Here is an 18,641-nt window from a genome sequence, read left to right on the forward strand (position 1 = left end):
TTATCGTCTGCAAAGCTATGTCGCATGCTGCGGTATGCGGAGACACTAAAAGCACCATAGTAGAACACAGATGAAGCTTCTAATCTTATGTAATAGCCAGTAAGAACTAGTACAATTCAAGTTTTAGGTATTGATTATTGACTTTTTAGCTGGCTTTGATGCCTTGGACATGAGCTAGGACCTTAAGATTCTGCATAGAAGGAGGACTAGCAGCCGAGTTGCACGGGAGAATGTGAAAAGTGTTCATATGTAGTAAAAACCTGAGAAATCCGTCCGTCTTCGTCATTTGTTATCGAATCTCCTTAAAGCCAGATCGTCACATTGGCCGCTCTTCTCTCTGAAACGGTTGTACTTATCGTCTGCAAAGCTATGTCGCGTGCTGCGGTATGCGGAGACTCTAAAAGCACCATAGTAGAAGACAGATAAAGCTTCTAAGTTGATGTAATAGCCAGTAAGTAGTAGTACAATTCAAGTTTTAGTTATCGATTATTGACTTTTTAGCTGGCTTTGGTGACTTGGACATGAGCTAGGACCATAAGAATCTGCATTAAAGGAGGACTAGCAGCCGAGTTGCACGGGAGAATGTGAAAAGTGTTCAAATAGAGTAAAAATCTGAGAAATCCGTCCGTTTTAGTCATTTTTATCGAATCGACTTAAAGCCAAATCGTCACATTGGCCGCTCTGCTCTCTGAAACGGTTGTACTTATCGTCTGCAAAGCAATGTCGCGTACGGCGGTATTCGGAGACACTAAAAGCCCCATAGTAGAACACAGATGTAGCTTCTAAGATGATGTAATAGCCAGTAAGAAATAGTTCAATTCTAGTTTTATTAATCGGTTATTGACTTTTTACCCTTGTTTGGTGCCTTGGACATGAGCTAGGAACTTAAGATTTTACATGCAGGACGACTAGCAGCCGAGTTGCACGGGAGAATGTGTAAAGTGTTCATATGTAGTAAAAACCTGAGAAATCCGTTCGTTTTCGTCTTTGTTATCGAATCGACTTAAAGCCAGATCGTCACATTGGCTGCTCTTCTCTCTGAAACGGTTGTACTTATCGTCTGCAGAGCTATGTCGCGTGCTGCGGTATGCGGAGACACTAAAAGCACCATAGTAGAACACAGATGACACTTCCAAGTTGATGTTATAGCCAGTAAGAAGTAGTACAATTCAAGTTTTAGTTACTGATTATTGACTTTTTAGCTGGATTTGGTGCCTTGGACATGAGCTAGGACCTTAAGATTCTGCATGAAAGAGGACTAGCAGCCGAGTTGCCCAGGGGAATGTGAAAAGTGTTCATATGTAGTAAAAACCTGAGAAATCCGTCCGTTTTCGTCATGTGTTATCGAATCGACTTAAAGCCAGATCGTCACATTGGCCGCTCTTCCCTCCGAAACGGTTGTACTTATCGTCTGCAAAGCTATGTCGGATGCTGCGGAATGCGGAGACACTAAAAGCACCATAGTAGAACACAGATGAAGCTTCTAAGTTGATGTAATAGCCAGTAAGAAGTAGTAAAATTCACGTTTTAGGTATCGATTATTGACTTTTTAGCTGGCTTTGGTGCCTTGGACATGAGCTAGGACCTTAAGATTCTGCATGAAAGGAGGACTAACAGCCGAGTTGCACGGGAGAATGTGAAAAGTGTTCATATGTATTAAAAACGTGAGAAATACGTCCGTTTTTGTCATTTGTTATCGTATCGACTTAAAGCCAGATCGTCACACTGGCCACTCTTCTCTCTGAAACGGTTGTACTTATCGTCTGCAAAGCTATGTCGCATGCTGCGGTATGCGGAGACAGTAAAAGCACCATAGTAAAACACCGATGAAGCTTCTAAGTTGATGTAATAGCCAGTAAGATGTAGTACAATTCAAGTTTTAGCTACTGATTATTGACTTTTTACCTGGCTTTGGAGCCTTGGACATGGGCTAGGACCTTAAGATTCTGCATGAAAGGAGGACTAGCAGCTGAGTTGCACAGGAGAATGTGAAAAGTGTTCATATGTAGTAAAAACCTGAGAAATCCGTCCGTTTTGGTCATTTGTTATCGAATCGACTTAAAGCCAAATCGTCACATTGGCCGCTCTTCTCTCTGAAACGGTTGTACTTATCGTCTGTAAAGTTATGTCGCGTGCTGCGGTATGCGGGGACACTAAAATCACCATACTAGAACACAGATGAAGCTTCTAAGTTGATGTAATAGCCAGTAAGAAGTAGTACAATTCAAGTTTTAGGTATCGATTTTTGACTTCTTAGTTGGCTTTGGTGCCTTGGACATGAGCTATTACCTTAAGATTCTGCATGAAAGGATGACTAGCAGCCGAGTTGCACGGGAGAATGTGAAAAGTGTTCATATGTAGTAAAAACCTGAGAAATCCGTCCGTTTTCGTCATTTGTTATCGAATCGACTTAAAGCCAGATCGTCACATTGGCCGCTCTTCCCTCCGAAACGGTTGTACTTATCGTCTGCAAAGCTATGTCGCATGCTGCGGTATGCGGAGACACTAAAAGCACCATAGTAGAACACAGATGAAGCTTCTAATTTGATGTAATAGCCAGTAAGAAGTAGTACAATACAAGTTTTAGGTATTGATTATTGACTTTTTAGCTGGCTTTGATGCCTTGGACATGAGCTAGGACCTTAAGATTCTGCATAGAAGGAGGACTAGCAGCCGAGTTGCACGGGAGAATGTGAAAAATGTTCATATGTAGTAAAAACCTGAGAACTCCGTCCGTCTTCGTCATTTGTTATCGAATCGCCTTAAAGCCAGATCGTCACATTGGCCGCTCTTCTCTCTGAAACGGTTGTACTTATCGTCTGCAAAGCTATGTCGCGTGCTGCGGTATGCGGAGACTCTAAACGCACCATAGTAGAAGACAGATAAAGCTTCTAAGTTCATGTAATAGCCAGTAAGTAGTAGTACAATTCAAGTTTTAGGTATCGATTATTGACTTTTTAGCTGGCTTTGGTGCCTTGGACATGAGCTAGGACCTTAAGAATCTGCATTAAAGGAGGACTAGCAGCCGAGTTGCACGGGAGAATGTGAAAAGTGTTCAAATAGAGTAAAAACCTGAGAAATCCGTCCGTTTTAGTCATTTTTATCGAATCGACTTAAAGCCAAATCGTCACATTGGCCGCTCTGCTCTCTGCAACGGTTGTACTTATCGTCTGCAAAGCAATGTCGCGTACGGCGGTATTCGGAGACACTAAAAGCCCGATAGTAGAACACAGATGTAGCTTCTAAGATGATGTAATAGCCAGTAAGAAATAGTTCAATTCTAGTTTTATTAATCGGTTATTGAATTTTTACCCTTGTTTGGTGCCTTGGACATGAGCTAGGAACTTAAGATTTTACATGCAGGACGACTAGTAGCCGAGTTGCTCGGGAGAATGTGTAAAGTGTTCATATGTAGTAAAAACCTGAGAAATCCGTTCGTTTTCGTCTTTGTTATCGAATCGACTTAAAGCCAGATCGTCACATTGGCTGCTCTTCTCTCTGAAACGGTTGTACTTATCGTCTGCAGAGCTATGTCGCGTGCTGCGGTATGCAGAGACACTAAAAGCACCATAGTAGAACACAGATGACACTTCCAAGTTGATGTTATAGCCAGTAAGAAGTAGTACAATTCAAGTTTTAGTTACTGATTATTGACTTTTTAGCTGGATTTGGTGCCTTGGACATGAGCTAGGACCTTAAGATTCTGCATGAAAGAGGACTAGCAGCCGAGTTGCCCAGGGGAATGTGAAAAGTGTTCATATGTAGTAAAAACCTGAGAAATCCGTCCGTTTTCGTCATGTGTTATCGAATCGACTTAAAGCCAGATCGTCACATTGGCCGCTCTTCCCTCCGAAACGGTTGTACTTATCGTCTGCAAAGCTATGTCGCATGCTGCGGAATGCGGAGACACTAAAAGCACCATAGTAGAACACAGATGAAGCTTCTAAGTTGATGTAATAGCCAGTAAGATGTAGTACAATTCAAGTTTTAGCTACTGATTATTGACTTTTTAACTGGCTTTGGAGCCTTGGACATGGGCTAGGACCTTAAGATTCTGCATGAAAGAGGACTAGCAGCCGAGTTGCACGGGAGAATGTGAAAAGTGTTCAAATAGAGTAAAAACCTGAGAAATCCGTCCGTTTTAGTCATTTGTTATCGAATCGACTTAAAGCCAAATCGTCACATTGGCCGCTCTGCTCTCTGAAACGGTTGTACTTATCGTCTGCAAAGCAATGTCGCGTACGGCGGTATTCGGAGACACTAAAAGCCCCATAGTAGAACACAGATGTAGCTTCTAAGATGATGTAATAGCCAGTAAGAAATAGTTCAATTCTAGTTTTATTAATCGGTTATTGACTTTTGACCCTTGTTTGGTGCCTTGGACATGAGCTAGGAACTTAAGATTTTACATGCAGGACGACTAGCAGCCGAGTTGCACGGGAGAATGTGTAAAGTGTTCATATGTAGTAAAAACCTGAGAAATCCGTTCGTTTTCGTCTTTGTTATCGAATCGACTTAAAGCCAGATCGTCACATTGGCTGCTCTTCTCTCTGAAACGGTTGTACTTATCGTCTGCAGAGCTATGTCGCGTGCTGCGGTATGCGGAGACACTAAAAGCACCATAGTAGAACACAGATGACACTTCCAAGTTGATGTTATAGCCAGTAAGAAGTAGTACAATTCAAGTTTTAGTTACTGATTATTGAATTTTTAGCTGGATTTGGTGCCTTGGACATGAGCTAGGACCTTAAGATTCTGCATGAAAGAGGACTAGCAGCCGAGTTGCCCAGGGGAATGTGAAAAGTGTTCATATGTAGTAAAAACCTGAGAAATCCGTCCGTTTTCGTCATGTGTTATCGAAACGACTTAAAGCCAGATCGTCACATTGGCCGCTCTTCCCTCCGAAACGGTTGTACTTATCGTCTGCAAAGCTATGTCGCATGCTGCGGAATGCGGAGACACTAAAAGCACCATAGTAGAACACAGATGAAGCTTCTAAGTTGATGTAATAGCCAGTAAGAAGTAGTACAATTCACGTTTTAGGTATCGATTATTGACTTTTTAGCTGGCTTTGGTGCCTTGGACATGAGCTAGGACCTTAAGATTCTGCATGAAAGGAGGACTAACAGCCGAGTTGCACGGGAGTATGTGAAAAGTGTTCATATGTATTAAAAACGTGAGAAATCCGTCCGTTTTTGTCATTTGTTATCGTATCGACTTAAAGCCAGATAGTCACACTGGCCACTCTTCTCTCTGAAACGGTTGTACTTATCGTCTGCAAAGCTATGTCGCATGCTGCGGTATGCGGAGACAGTAAAAGCACCATAGTAAAACACCGATGAAGCTTCTAAGTTGATGTAATAGCCAGTAAGATGTAGTACAATTCAAGTTTTAGCTACTGATTATTGACTTTTTAACTGGCTTTGGAGCCTTGGACATGGGCTAGGACCTTAAGATTCTGCATGAAAGGAGGACTAGCAGCTGAGTTGCACAGGAGAATGTGAAAAGTGTTCATATGTAGTAAAAACCTGAGAAATCCGTCCGTTTTGGTCATTTGTTATCGAATCGACTTAAAGCCAAATCGTCACATTGGCCGCTCTTCTCTCTGAAACGGTTGTACTTATCGTCTGTAAAGTTATGTCGCGTGCTGCGGTATGCGGGGACACTAAAATCACCATACTAGAATACAGATGAAGCTTCTAAGTTGATGTAATAGCCAGTAAGAAGTAGTACAATTCAAGTTTTAGGTATCGATTTTTGACTTCTCAGTTGGCTTTGGTGACTTGGACATGAGCTATTACCTTAAGATTCTGCATGAAAGGAGGACTAGCAGCCGAGTTGCACGGGAGAATGTGAAAAGTGTTCATATGTAGTAAAAACCTGAGAAATCCGTCCGTTTTCGTCATTTGTTATCGAATCGACTTAAAGCCAGATCGTCACATTGGCCGCTCTTCCCTCCGAAACGGTTGTACTTATCGTCTGCAAAGCTATGTCGCATGCTGCGGTATGCGGAGACACTAAAAGCACCATAGTAGAACACAGATGAAGCTTCTAATTTGATGTAATAGCCAGTAAGAAGTAGTACAATTCAAGTTTTAGGTATTGATTATTGACTTTTTAGCTGGCTTTGATGCCTTGGACATGAGCTAGGACCTTAAGATTCTGCATAGAAGGAGGACTAGCAGCCGAGTTGCACGGGAGAATGTGAAAAATGTTCATATGTAGTAAAAACCTGAGAACTCCGTCCGTCTTCGTCATTTGTTATCGAATCGACTTGAAGCCAGATCGTCACATTGGCCGCTCTTCTCTCTGAAACGGTTGTACTTATCGTCTGCAAAGCTATGTCGCGTGCTGCGGTATGCGGAGACTCTAAACGCACCATAGTAGAAGACAGATAAAGCTTCTAAGTTGATGTAATAGCCAGTAAGTAGTAGTACAATTCAAGTGTTAGGTATCGATTATTGACTTTTTACCTGGCTTTGGTGCCTTGGACATGAGCTAGGACCTTAAGAATCTGCATTAAAGGAGGACTAGCAGCCGAGTTGCACGGGAGAATGTGAAAAGTGTTCAAATAGAGTAAAAACCTGAGAAATCCGTCCGTTTTAGTCATTTTTATCGAATCGACTTAAAGCCAAATCGTCACATTGGCCGCTCTGCTCTCTGCAACGGTTGTACTTATCGTCTGCAAAGCAATGTCGCGTACGGCGGTATTCGGAGACACTAAAAGCCCCATAGTAGAACACAGATGTAGCTTCTAAGATGATGTAATAGCCAGTAAGAAATAGTTCAATTCTAGTTTTATTAATCGGTTATTGAATTTTTACCCTTGTTTGGTGCCTTGGACATGAGCTAGGAACTTAAGATTTTACATGCAGGACGACTAGTAGCCGAGTTGCTCGGGAGAATGTGTAAAGTGTTCATATGTAGTAAAAACCTGAGAAATCCGTTCGTTTTCGTCTTTGTTATCGAATCGACTTAAAGCCAGATCGTCACATTGGCTGCTCTTCTCTCTGAAACGGTTGTACTTATCGTCTGCAGAGCTATGTCGCGTGCTGCGGTATGCAGAGACACTAAAAGCACCATAGTAGAACACAGATGACACTTCCAAGTTGATGTTATAGCCAGTAAGAAGTAGTACAATTCAAGTTTTAGTTACTGATTATTGAGTTTTTAGCTGGATTTGGTGCCTTGGACATGAGCTAGGACCTTAAGATTCTGCATGAAAGAGGACTAGCAGCCGAGTTGCCCAGGGGAATGTGAAAAGTGTTCATATGTAGTAAAAACCTGAGAAATCCGTCCGTTTTCGTCATGTGTTATCGAATCGACTTAAAGCCAGATCGTCACATTGGCCGCTCTTCCCTCCGAAACGGTTGTACTTATCGTCTGCAAAGCTATGTCGCATGCTGCGGAATGCGGAAACACTAAAAGCACCATAGTAGAACACAGATGAAGCTTCTAAGTTGATGTAATAGCCAGTAAGATGTAGTACAATTCAAGTTTTAGCTACTGATTATTGACTTTTTAACTGGCTTTGGAGCCTTGGACATGGGCTAGGACCTTAAGATTCTGCATGAAAGGAGGACTAGCAGCTGAGTTGCACAGGAGAATGTGAAAAGTGTTCATATGTAGTAAAAACCTGAGAAATCCGTCCGTTTTGGTCATTTGTTATCGAATCGACTTAAAGCCAAATCGTCACATTGGCCGCTCTTCCCTCCGAAACGGTTGTACTTATCGTCTGCAAAGCTATGTCGCATGCTGCGGAATGCGGAGACACTAAAAGCACCATAGTAGAACACAGATGAAGCTTCTAAGTTGATGTAATAGCCAGTAAGAAGTAGTACAATTCAAGTTTTAGCTACTGATTATTGACTTTTTAACTGGCTTTGGAGCCTTGGACATGGGCTAGGACCTTAAGATTCTGCATGAAAGGAGGACTAGCAGCTGAGTTGCACATTAGAATGTGAAAAGTGTTCATATGTAGTAAAAACCTGAGAAATCCGTCCGTTTTGGTCATTTGTTATCGAATCGACTTAAAGCCAAATCGTCACATTGGCCGCTCTTCTCTCTGAAACGGTTGTACTTATCGTCTGTAAAGTTATGTCGCGTGCTGCGGTATGCGGGGACACTAAAATCACCATACTAGAACACAGATGAAGCTTCTAAGTTGATGTAATAGCCAGTAAGAAGTAGTACAATTCAAGTTTTAGGTATCGATTTTTGACTTCTTAGTTCTCTTTGGTGCCTTGGACATGAGCTATTACCTTAAGATTCTGCATGAAAGGAGGACTAGCAGCCGAGTTGCACGGGAGAATGTGAAAAGTGTTCATATGTAGTAAAAACCTGAGAAATCCGTCCGTTTTCGTCATTTGTTATCGAATCGACTTAAAGCCAGATCGTCACATTGGCCGCTCTTCCCTCCGAAACGGTTGTACTTATCGTCTGCAAAGCTATGTCGCATGCTGCGGTATGCGGAGACACTAAAAGCACCATAGTAGAACACAGATGAAGCTTCTAATTTGATGTAATAGCCAGTAAGAAGTAGTACAATTCAAGTTTTAGGTATTGATTATTGACTTTTTAGCTGGCTTTGATGCCTTGGACATGAGCTAGGACCTTAAGATTCTGCATAGAAGGAGGACTAGCAGCCGAGTTGCACGGGAGAATGTGAAAAATGTTCATATGTAGTAAAAACCTGAGAACTCCGTCCGTCTTCGTCATTTGTTATCGAATCGCCTTAAAGCCAGATCGTCACATTGGCCGCTCTTCTCTCTGAAACGGTTGTACTTATCGTCTGCAAAGCTATGTCGCGTGCTGCGGTATGCGGAGACTCTAAACGCACCATAGTAGAAGACAGATAAAGCTTCTAAGTTGATGTAATAGCCAGTAAGTAGTAGTACAATTCAAGTTTTAGGTATCGATTATTGACTTTTTAGCTGGCTTTGGTGCCTTGGACATGAGCTAGGACCTTAAGAATCTGCATTAAAGGAGGACTAGCAGCCGAGTTGCACGGGAGAATGTGAAAAGTGTTCAAATAGAGTAAAAACCTGAGAAATCCGTCCGTTTTAGTCATTTTTATCGAATCGACTTAAAGCCAAATCGTCACATTGGCCGCTCTGCTCTCTGAAACGGTTGTACTTATCGTCTGCAAAGCAATGTCGCGTACGGCGGTATTCGGAGACACTAAAAGCCCCATAGTAGAACACAGATGTAGCTTCTAAGATGATGTAATAGCCAGTAAGAAATAGTTCAATTCTAGTTTTATTAATCGGTTATCGAATTTTTACCCTTGTTTGGTGCCTTGGAGATGAGCTAGGAACTTAAGATTTTACATGCAGGACGGCTAGCAGCCGAGTTGCTCGGGAGAATGTGTAAAGTGTTCATATGTAGTAAAAACCTGAGAAATCCGTTCGTTTTCGTCTTTGTTATCGAATCGACTTAAAGCCAGATCGTCACATTGGCTGCTCTTCTCTCTGAAACGGTTGTACTTATCGTCTGCAGAGCTATGTCGCGTGCTGCGGTATGCAGAGACACTAAAAGCACCATAGTAGAACACAGATGACACTTCCAAGTTGATGTTATAGCCAGTAAGAAGTAGTACAATTCAAGTTTTAGTTACTGATTATTGACTTTTTAGCTGGCTTTGGTGCCTTGGACATGAGCTAGGACCTTAAGATGCTGCATGAAAGACTACTAGCAGCCGAGTTACCCAGGAGAATGTGAAAAGTGTTCATATGTAGTAAAAACCTGAGAAATCCGTCCGTTTTCGTCATGTGTTATCGAATCGACTTAAAGCCAGATCGTCACATTGGCCGCCCTTCCCTCCGAAACGGTTGTACTTATCGTCTGCAAAGCTATGTCGCATGCTGCGGAATGCGGAGACACTATAAGCACCATAGTAGAACACAGATGACACTTCCAAGTTGATGTAATAGCCAGTAAGAAGTAGTACAATTCAAGTTTTAGGAACCGGTTATTGACTTTTTACCCTTGTTTGGTGCCTTGGACATGAGCTAGGACCTTAAGATTCTGCATGAAAGGAGGACTAACAGCCGAGTTGCACGGGAGAATGTGAAAAGTGTTCATATGTAGTAAAAACGTGAGAAATCCGTCCGTTTTTGTCATTTGTTATCGTATCGACTTAAAGCCAGATCGTCACACTGGCCACTCTTCTCTCTGAAACGGTTGTACTTATCGTCTGCAAAGCTATGTCGCATGCTGCGGTATGCGGAGACAGTAAATGCACCATAGTAAAACACCGATGAAGCTTCTAAGTTGATGTAATAGCCAGTAAGATGTAGTACAATTCAAGTTTTAGCTACTGATTATTGACTTTTTAACTGGCTTTGGAGCCTTGGACATGGGCTAGGACCTTAAGATTCTGCATGAAAGGAGGACTAGCAGCCGAGTTGCACAGGAGAATGTGAAAAGTGTTCATATGTAGTAAAAACCTGAGAAATCCGTCCGTTTTGGTCATTTGTTATCGAATCGACTTAAAGCCAAATCGTCACATTGGCCGCTCTTCTCTCTGAAACGGTTGTACTTATCGTCTGTAAAGCTATGTCGAGTGCTGCGGTATGCGGGGACACTAAAATCACCATACTAGAACACAGATGAAGCTTCTAAGTTGATGTAATAGCCAGTAAGAAGTAGTACAATTCAAGTTTTAGGTATCGATTTTTGACTTCTTAGTTGGCTTTGGTGCCTTGGGCATGAGCTATTACCTTAAGATTCTGCATGAAAGGAGGACTAGCAGCCGAGTTGCACGGGAGAATGTGAAAAGTGTTCATATGTAGTAAAAACCTGAGAAATCCGTCCGTTTTCGTCATTTGTTATCGAATCGACTTAAAGCCAGGTCGTCACATTAGCCGCTCTTCCCTCCGAAACGGTTGTACTTATCGTCTGCAAAGCTATGTCGCATGCTGCGGTATGCGGAGACACTAAAAGCACCATAGTAGAACACAGATGAAGCTTCTAATTTGATGTAATAGCCAGTAAGAAGTAGTACAATTCAAGTTTTAGGTATTGATTATTGACTTTTTAGCTGGCTTTGATGCCTTGGACATGAGCTAGGACCTTAAGATTCTGCATAGAAGGAGGACTAGCAGCCGAGTTGCTCGGGAGAATGTGAAAAATGTTCATATGTAGTAAAAACCTGAGAAATCCGTCCGTCTTCGTCATTTGTTATCGAATCTCCTTAAAGCCAGATCGTCACATTGGCCGCTCTTCTCTCTGAAACGGTTGTACTTATCGTCTGCAAAGCTATATCGCGTGCTGCGGTATGCGGAGACTCTAAAAGCACCATAGTAGAACACAGATAAAGCTTCTAAGTTGATGTAATAGCCAGTAAGTAGCAGTACAATTCAAGTTTTAGGTATCGATTATTGACTTTTTAGCTGGCTTTGGTGCCTTGGACATGAGCTAGGACCTTAAGAATCTGCATTAAAGGAGGACTAGCAGCCGAGTTGCACGGGAGAATGTGAAAAGTGTTCAAATAGAGTAAAAACCTGAGAAATCCGTCCGTTTTAGTCATTTTTATCGAATCGACTTAAAGCCACATCGTCACATTGGCCGCTCTGCTCTCTGAAACGGTTGTACTTATCGTCTGCAAAGCAATGTCGCGTACGGCGGTATTCGGAGACACTAAAAGCCCCATAGTAGAACACAGATGTAGCTTCTAAGATGATGTAATAGCCAGTAAGAAATAGTACAATTCTAGTTTTGTTAATCGGTTATTGACTTTTTACCCTTGTTTGGTGCCTTGGACATGAGCTAGGAACTTAAGATTTTACATGCAGGACGACTAGAAGCCGAGTTGCACGGGAGAATGTGTAAAGTGTTCATATGTAGTAAAAACCTGAGAAATCCGTTCGTTTTCGTCTTTGTTATCGAATCGACTTAAAGCCAGATCGTCACATTGGCTGCTCTTCTCTCTGAAACGGTTGTACTTATCGTCTGCAGAGCTATGTCGCGTGCTGCGGTATGCAGAGACACTAAAAGCACCATAGTAGAACACAGATGACACTTCCAAGTTGATGTTATAGCCAGTAAGAAGTAGTACAATTCAAGTTTTAGTTACTGATTATTGACTTTTTAGCTGGCTTTGGTGCCTTGGACATGAGCTAGGACCTTAAGATTCTGCATGAAAGAGGACTAGCAGCCGAGTTGCCCAGGAGAATGTGAAAAGTGTTCATATGTAGTAAAAACCTGAGAAATCCGTCCGTTTTCGTCATGTGTTATCGAATCGACTTAAAGCCAGATCGTCACATTGGCCGCTCTTCCCTCCGAAACGGTTGTACTTATCGTCTGCAAAGCTATGTCGCATGCTGCGGAATGCGGAGACACTAAAAGCACCATAGTAGAACACAGATGAAGCTTCTAAGTTGATGTAATAGCCAGTAAGATGTAGTACAATTCAGTTTTAGCTACTGATTATTTGCTTTTTAGCTGGCTTTGGAGCCTTGGACATGAGCTAGGACATTAAGATTCTGCATGAAAGGAGGACTAGCAGCCGAGTTACACAGGAGAATGTGAAAAGTGTTTATATGTAGTAAAAACCTGAGAAATCCGTCCGTTTTCGTCATTTGTTATCGAATCGACTTAAAGCCAGATCGTCACATTGGCCGCTCTTCTCTCTGAAACGGTTGTACTTATCGTCTGCAAAGCTATGTCGCGTGCTGCGGCATGCGGGGACACTAAAATCACCATAGTGGAACACAGATGAAGCTTCTAAGTTGATGTAATAGCCAGTAAGAAGTAGTACAATTCAAGTTTTAGGTATTGATTATTGACTTTTTAGCTGGCTTTGATGCCTTGGACATGAGCTAGGACCTTAAGATTCTGCATAGAACGAGGACTAGCAGCCGAGTTGCACGGGAGAATGTGAAAAATGTTCATATGTAGTAAAAACCTGAGAAATCCGTCCGTCTTCGTCATTTGTTATCGAATCTCCTTAAAGCCAGATCGTCACATTGGCCGCTCTTCCCTCCGAAACGGTTGTACTTATCGTCTGCAAAGCTATGTCGCATGCTGCGGAATGCGGAGACACTAAAAGCACCATAGTAGAACACAGATGAAGCTTCTAAGTTGATGTAATAGTCAGTAAGATGTAGTACAATTCAAGTTTTAGCTACTGATTATTTGCTTTTTAGCTGGCTTTGGAGCCTTGGACATGAGCTAGGACCTTAAGATTCTGCATGAAAGGAGGACTAACAGCCGAGTTGCACGGGAGAATGTGAAAAGTGTTCATATGTAGTAAAAACGTGAGATTTCCGTCCGTTTTTGTCATTTGTTATCGTAACGACTTAAAGCCAGATCGTCACACTGGCCACTCTTCTCTCTGAAACGGTTGTACTTATCGTCTGCAAAGCTATGTCGCATGCTGCGGTATGCGGAGACAGTAAATGCACCATAGTAAAACACCGATGAAGCTTCTAAGTTGATGTAATAGCCAGTAAGATGTAGTACAATTCAAGTTTTAGGTATCGATTTTTGACTTCTTAGTTGGCTTTGGTGCCTTGGACATGAGCTATTACCTTGAGATTCTGCATGAAAGGAGGACTAGCAGCCGAGTTGCACGGGAGAATGTGAAAAGTGTTCATATGTAGTAAAAACCTGAGAAATCCGTCCGTTTTCGTCATTTGTTATCGAATCGACTTAAAGCCAGATCGTCACATTGGCCGCTCTTCCCTCCGAAACGGTTGTACTTATCGTCTGCCAAGCTATGTCGCATGCTGCGGTATGCGGAGACACTAAAAGCACCATAGTAGAACACAGATGAAGCTTCTAATTTGATGTAATAGCCAGTAAGAAGTAGTACAATTCAAGTTTTAGGTATTGATTATTGACTTTTTAGCTGGCTTTGATGCCTTGGACATGAGCTAGGACCTTAAGATTCTGCATAGAAGGAGGACTAGCAGCCGAGTTGCACGGGAGAATGTGAAAAATGTTCATATGTAGTAAAAACCTGAGAAATCCGTCCGTCTTCGTCATTTGTTATCGAATCTCCTTAAAGCCAGATCGTCACATTGGCCGCTCTGCTCTCTGAAACGGTTGTACTTATCGTCTGCAAAGCTATATCGCGTGCTGCGGTATGCGGAGACTCTAAAAGCACCATAGTAGAACACAGATAAAGCTTCTAAGTTGATGTAATAGCCAGTAAGTAGTAGTACAATTCAAGTTTTAGGTATCGATTATTGACTTTTTAGCTGTCTTTGGTGCCTTGGACATGAGCTAGGACCTTAAGAATCTGCATTAAAGGAGGACTAGCAGCCGAGTTGCACGGGAGAATGTGAAAAGTGTTCAAATAGAGTAAAAACCTGAGAAATCCGTCCGTTTTAGTCATTTTTATCGAATCGACTTAAAGCCAAATCGTCACATTGGCCGCTCTGCTCTCTGAAACGGTTGTACTTATCGTCTGCAAAGCAATGTCGCGTACGGCGGTATTCGGAGACACTAAAAGCCCCATAGTAGAACACAGATGTAGCTTCTAAGATGATGTAATAGCCAGTAAGAAATAGTACAAGTCTAGTTTTATTAATCGGTTATTGACTTTTTAAACTTGTTTGGTGCCTTGGACATGAGCTAGGAACTTAAGATTTTACATGCCGGACGAATAGAAGCCGAGTTGCACGGGAGAATGTGTAAAGTGTTCATATGTAGTAAAAACCTGAGAAATCCGTTCGTTTTCGTCTTTGTTATCGAATCGACTTAAAGCCAGATCGTCACATTGGCTGCTCTTCTCTCTGAAACGGTTGTACTTATCGTCTGCAGAGCTATGTCGCGTGCTGCGGTATGCAGAGACACTAAAAGCACCATAGTAGAACACAGATGACACTTCCAAGTTGATGTTATAGCCAGTAAGAAGTAGTACAATTCAAGTTCTATTTACTGATTATTGACTTTTTAGCTGGCTTTGGTGCCTTGGACATGAGCTAGGACCTTAAGATTCTGCATGATAGAGGACTAGCAGCCGAGTTGCCCAGGAGAATGTGAATAGTGTTCATATGTAGTAAAAACCTGAGAAATCCGTCCGTTTTCGTCATGTGTCATCGAATCGACTTAAAGCCAGATCGTCACATTGGCCGCTCTTCCCTCCGAAACGGTTGTACTTATCGTCTGCAAAGCTATGTCGCATGCTGCGGAATGCGGAGACACTAAAAGCACCATAGTAGAACACAGATGAAGCTTCTAAGTTGATGTAATAGCCAGTAAGATGTAGTACAATTCAAGATTTAGCTACTGATTATTTGCTTTTTAGCTGGCTTTGGAGCCTTGGACATGGGCTAGGACCTTAAGATTCTGCATGAAAGGAGGACTAGCAGCCGAGTTACACAGGAGAATGTGAAAAGTGTTTATATGTAGTAAAAACCTGAGAAATCCGTCCGTTTTCGTCATTTGTTATCGAATCGACTTAAAGCCAGATCGTCACATTGGCCGCTCTTCTCTCTGAAACGGTTGTACTTATCGTCTGCAAAGCTATGTCGCGTGCTGCGGCATGCGGGGACACTAAAATCACCATAGTGGAACACAGATGAAGCTTCTAAGTTGATGTAATAGCCAGTAAGAAGTAGTATAATTCAAGTTTTAGGTATCGATTATTGACTTTTTAGCTGGCTTTGGTGCCTTGGACATGAGCTATTACCTTAAGATTCTGCATGAAAGGAGGACTAGCAGCCGAGTTGCACGGGAGAATGTGAAAAGTGTTCATATGTAGTAAAAACCTGAGAAATCCGTCCGTTTTCGTCATTTGTTATCGAATCGACTTAAAGCCAGATCGTCACATTGGCCGCTCTTCCCTTCGAAACGGTTGTACTTATCGTCTGCAAAGCTATGTCGCATGCTGCGGTATGCGGAGACACTAAAAGCACCATAGTAGAACACCGATGAAGCTTCTAAGTTGATGTAATAGCCAGTAAGATGTAGTACAGTTCAAGTTTTAGCTTCTGATTATTGACTTTTTAGCTGGCTTTGGTGCCTTGGACATGAGCTAGGACCTTAAGATTTTACATGCAGGAGGACTAGCAGCCGAGTTGCACGGGAGAATGTGTAAAGTGTTCATATGTAGTAAAAACCTGAGAAATCCGTCCGTTTTGGTCATTTGTTATCGAATCGACTTAAAGCCAAATCGTCACATTGACCGCTCTTCTCTCTGAAACGGTTGTACTTATCGTCTGTAAAGCTATGTCGCGTGCTGCGGTATGCGGGGACACTAAAATCACCATACTAGAACACAGATGAAGCTTCTAAGTTGATGTAATAGCCAGTAAGAAGTAGTACAGTTCAAGTTTTAGGTATCGATTTTTGACTTCTTAGTTGGCTTTGGTGCCTTGGACATGAGCTATTACCTTAAGATTCTGCATGAAAGGAGAACTAGCAGCCGAGTTGCACGGGAGAATGTGAAAAGTGTTCATATGTAGTAAAAACCTGAGAAATCCGTCCGTTTTCGTCATTTGTTATCGAATCGACTTAAAGCCAGATCGTCACATTGGCCGCTCTTCCCTCCGAAACGGTTGTACTTATCGTCTGCAAAGCTATGTCGCATGCTGCGGTATGCGGAGACACTAAAAGCACCATAGTAGAACACCGATGAAGCTTCTAAGTTGTTCTAATAGCCAGTAAGATGTAGTACCATTCAAGTTTTAGCTTCTGATTATTGAGTTTTTAGCTGGCTTTGGTGCATTGGACATGAGCTATTACCTTAAGATTCTGCATGAAAGGAGGACTAGCAGCCGAGTTGCACGGGAGAATGTGAAAAGTGTTCATATGTAGTAAAAACCTGAGAAATCCGTCCGTTTTCGTCATTTGTTATCGAATCGACTTAAAGCCAGATCGTCACATTGGCCGCTCTCCTCTCTGAAACGGTTGTACTTATCGTCTGCAAAGCTATGTCGCGTGCTGCGGTATGCGGAGACACTAAAAGCACCATATTGGAACACAGATGAAGCTTCTAAGTTGATGTAATAGCCAGTAAGATGTAGTACAATTCAAGTTTTAGCTACTGATTATTGATTTTTAGCTGGCTTTGGAGCCTTGGACATGAGCTAGGACCTTAAGATTCTGCATGAAAGGAGGACTAGCAGCCGAATTGACCAGGAGAATGTGAAAAGTGTTCATATGTAGTAAAAACCTGAGAAATCCGTCCGTTTTCGTCATTTGTTATCGAATCGACTTAAAGCCAGATCGTCACATTGGCCGCTCTTCCCTCCGAAACGGTTGTACTTATCGTCTGCAAAGCTATGTCGCATGCTGCGGTAGGCGGAGACACTAAAAGCACCATAGTAGAACACAGATGAAGCTTCTAAGTTGATGTAATAGCCAGTAAGATGTAGTACAATTCAAGTTTTAGCTACTGATTATTGATTTTTAGCTGGCTTTGGAGCCTTGGACATGAGCTAGGACCTTAAGATTCTGCATGAAAGGAGGACTAGCAGCCGAGTTACACAGGAGAATGTGAAAAGCGTTTATATGTAGTAAAAACCTGAGAAATCCGTCCGTTTTCGTCATTTGTTATCGAATCGACTTAAAGCCAGATCGTCACATTGGCCGCTCTTCCCTCCGAAACGGTTGTACTTATCGTCTGCCAAGCTATGTCGCATGCTGCGGTATGCGGAGACACTAAAAGCACCATAGTAGAACACAGATGAAGCTTCTAATTTGATGTAATAGCCAGTAAGAAGTAGTACAATTCAAGTTTTAGGTATTGATTATTGACTTTTTAGCTGGCTTTGATGCCTTGGACATGAGCTAGGACCTTAAGATTCTGCATAGAAGGAGGACTAGCAGCCGAGTTGCACGGGAGAATGTGAAAAATGTTCATATGTAGTAAAAACCTGAGAAATCCGTCCGTCTTCGTCATTTGTTATCGAATCTCCTTAAAGCCAGATCGTCACATTGGCCGCTCTGCTCTCTGAAACGGTTGTACTTATCGTCTGCAAAGCTATATCGCGTGCTGCGGTATGCGGAGACTCTAAAAGCACCATAGTAGAACACAGATAAAGCTTCTAAGTTGATGTAATAGCCAGTAAGTAGTAGTACAATTCAAGTTTTAGGTATCGATTATTGACTTTTTAGCTGTCTTTGGTGCCTTGGACATGAGCTAGGACCTTAAGAATCTGCATTAAAGGAGGACTAGCAGCCGAGTTGCACGGGAGAATGTGAAAAGTGTTCAAATAGAGTAAAAACCTGAGAAATCCGTCCGTTTTAGTCATTTTTATCGAATGGACTTAAAGCCAAATCGTCACATTGGCCGCTCTGCTCTCTGAAACGGTTGTACTTATCGTCTGCAAAGCAATGTCGCGTACGGCGGTATTCGGAGACACTAAAAGCCCCATAGTAGAACACAGATGTAGCTTCTAAGATGATGTAATAGCCAGTAAGAAATAGTACAAGTCTAGTTTTATTAATCGGTTATTGACTTTTTACCCTTGTTTGGTGCCTTGGACATGAGCTAGGAACTTAAGATTTTACATGCAGGACGAATAGAAGCCGAGTTGCACGGGAGAATGTGTAAAGTGTTCATATGTAGTAAAAACCTGAGAAATCCGTTCGTTTTCGTCTTTGTTATCGAATCGACTTCAAGCCAGATCGTCACATTGGCTGCTCTTCTCTCTGAAACGGTTGTACTTATCGTCTGCAGAGCTATG

The sequence above is a fragment of the Schistocerca gregaria genome, chromosome 6, assembly GCF_023897955.1.
Source record: "Schistocerca gregaria isolate iqSchGreg1 chromosome 6, iqSchGreg1.2, whole genome shotgun sequence".
Lineage (NCBI taxonomy): Eukaryota > Metazoa > Arthropoda > Insecta > Orthoptera > Acrididae > Schistocerca > Schistocerca gregaria.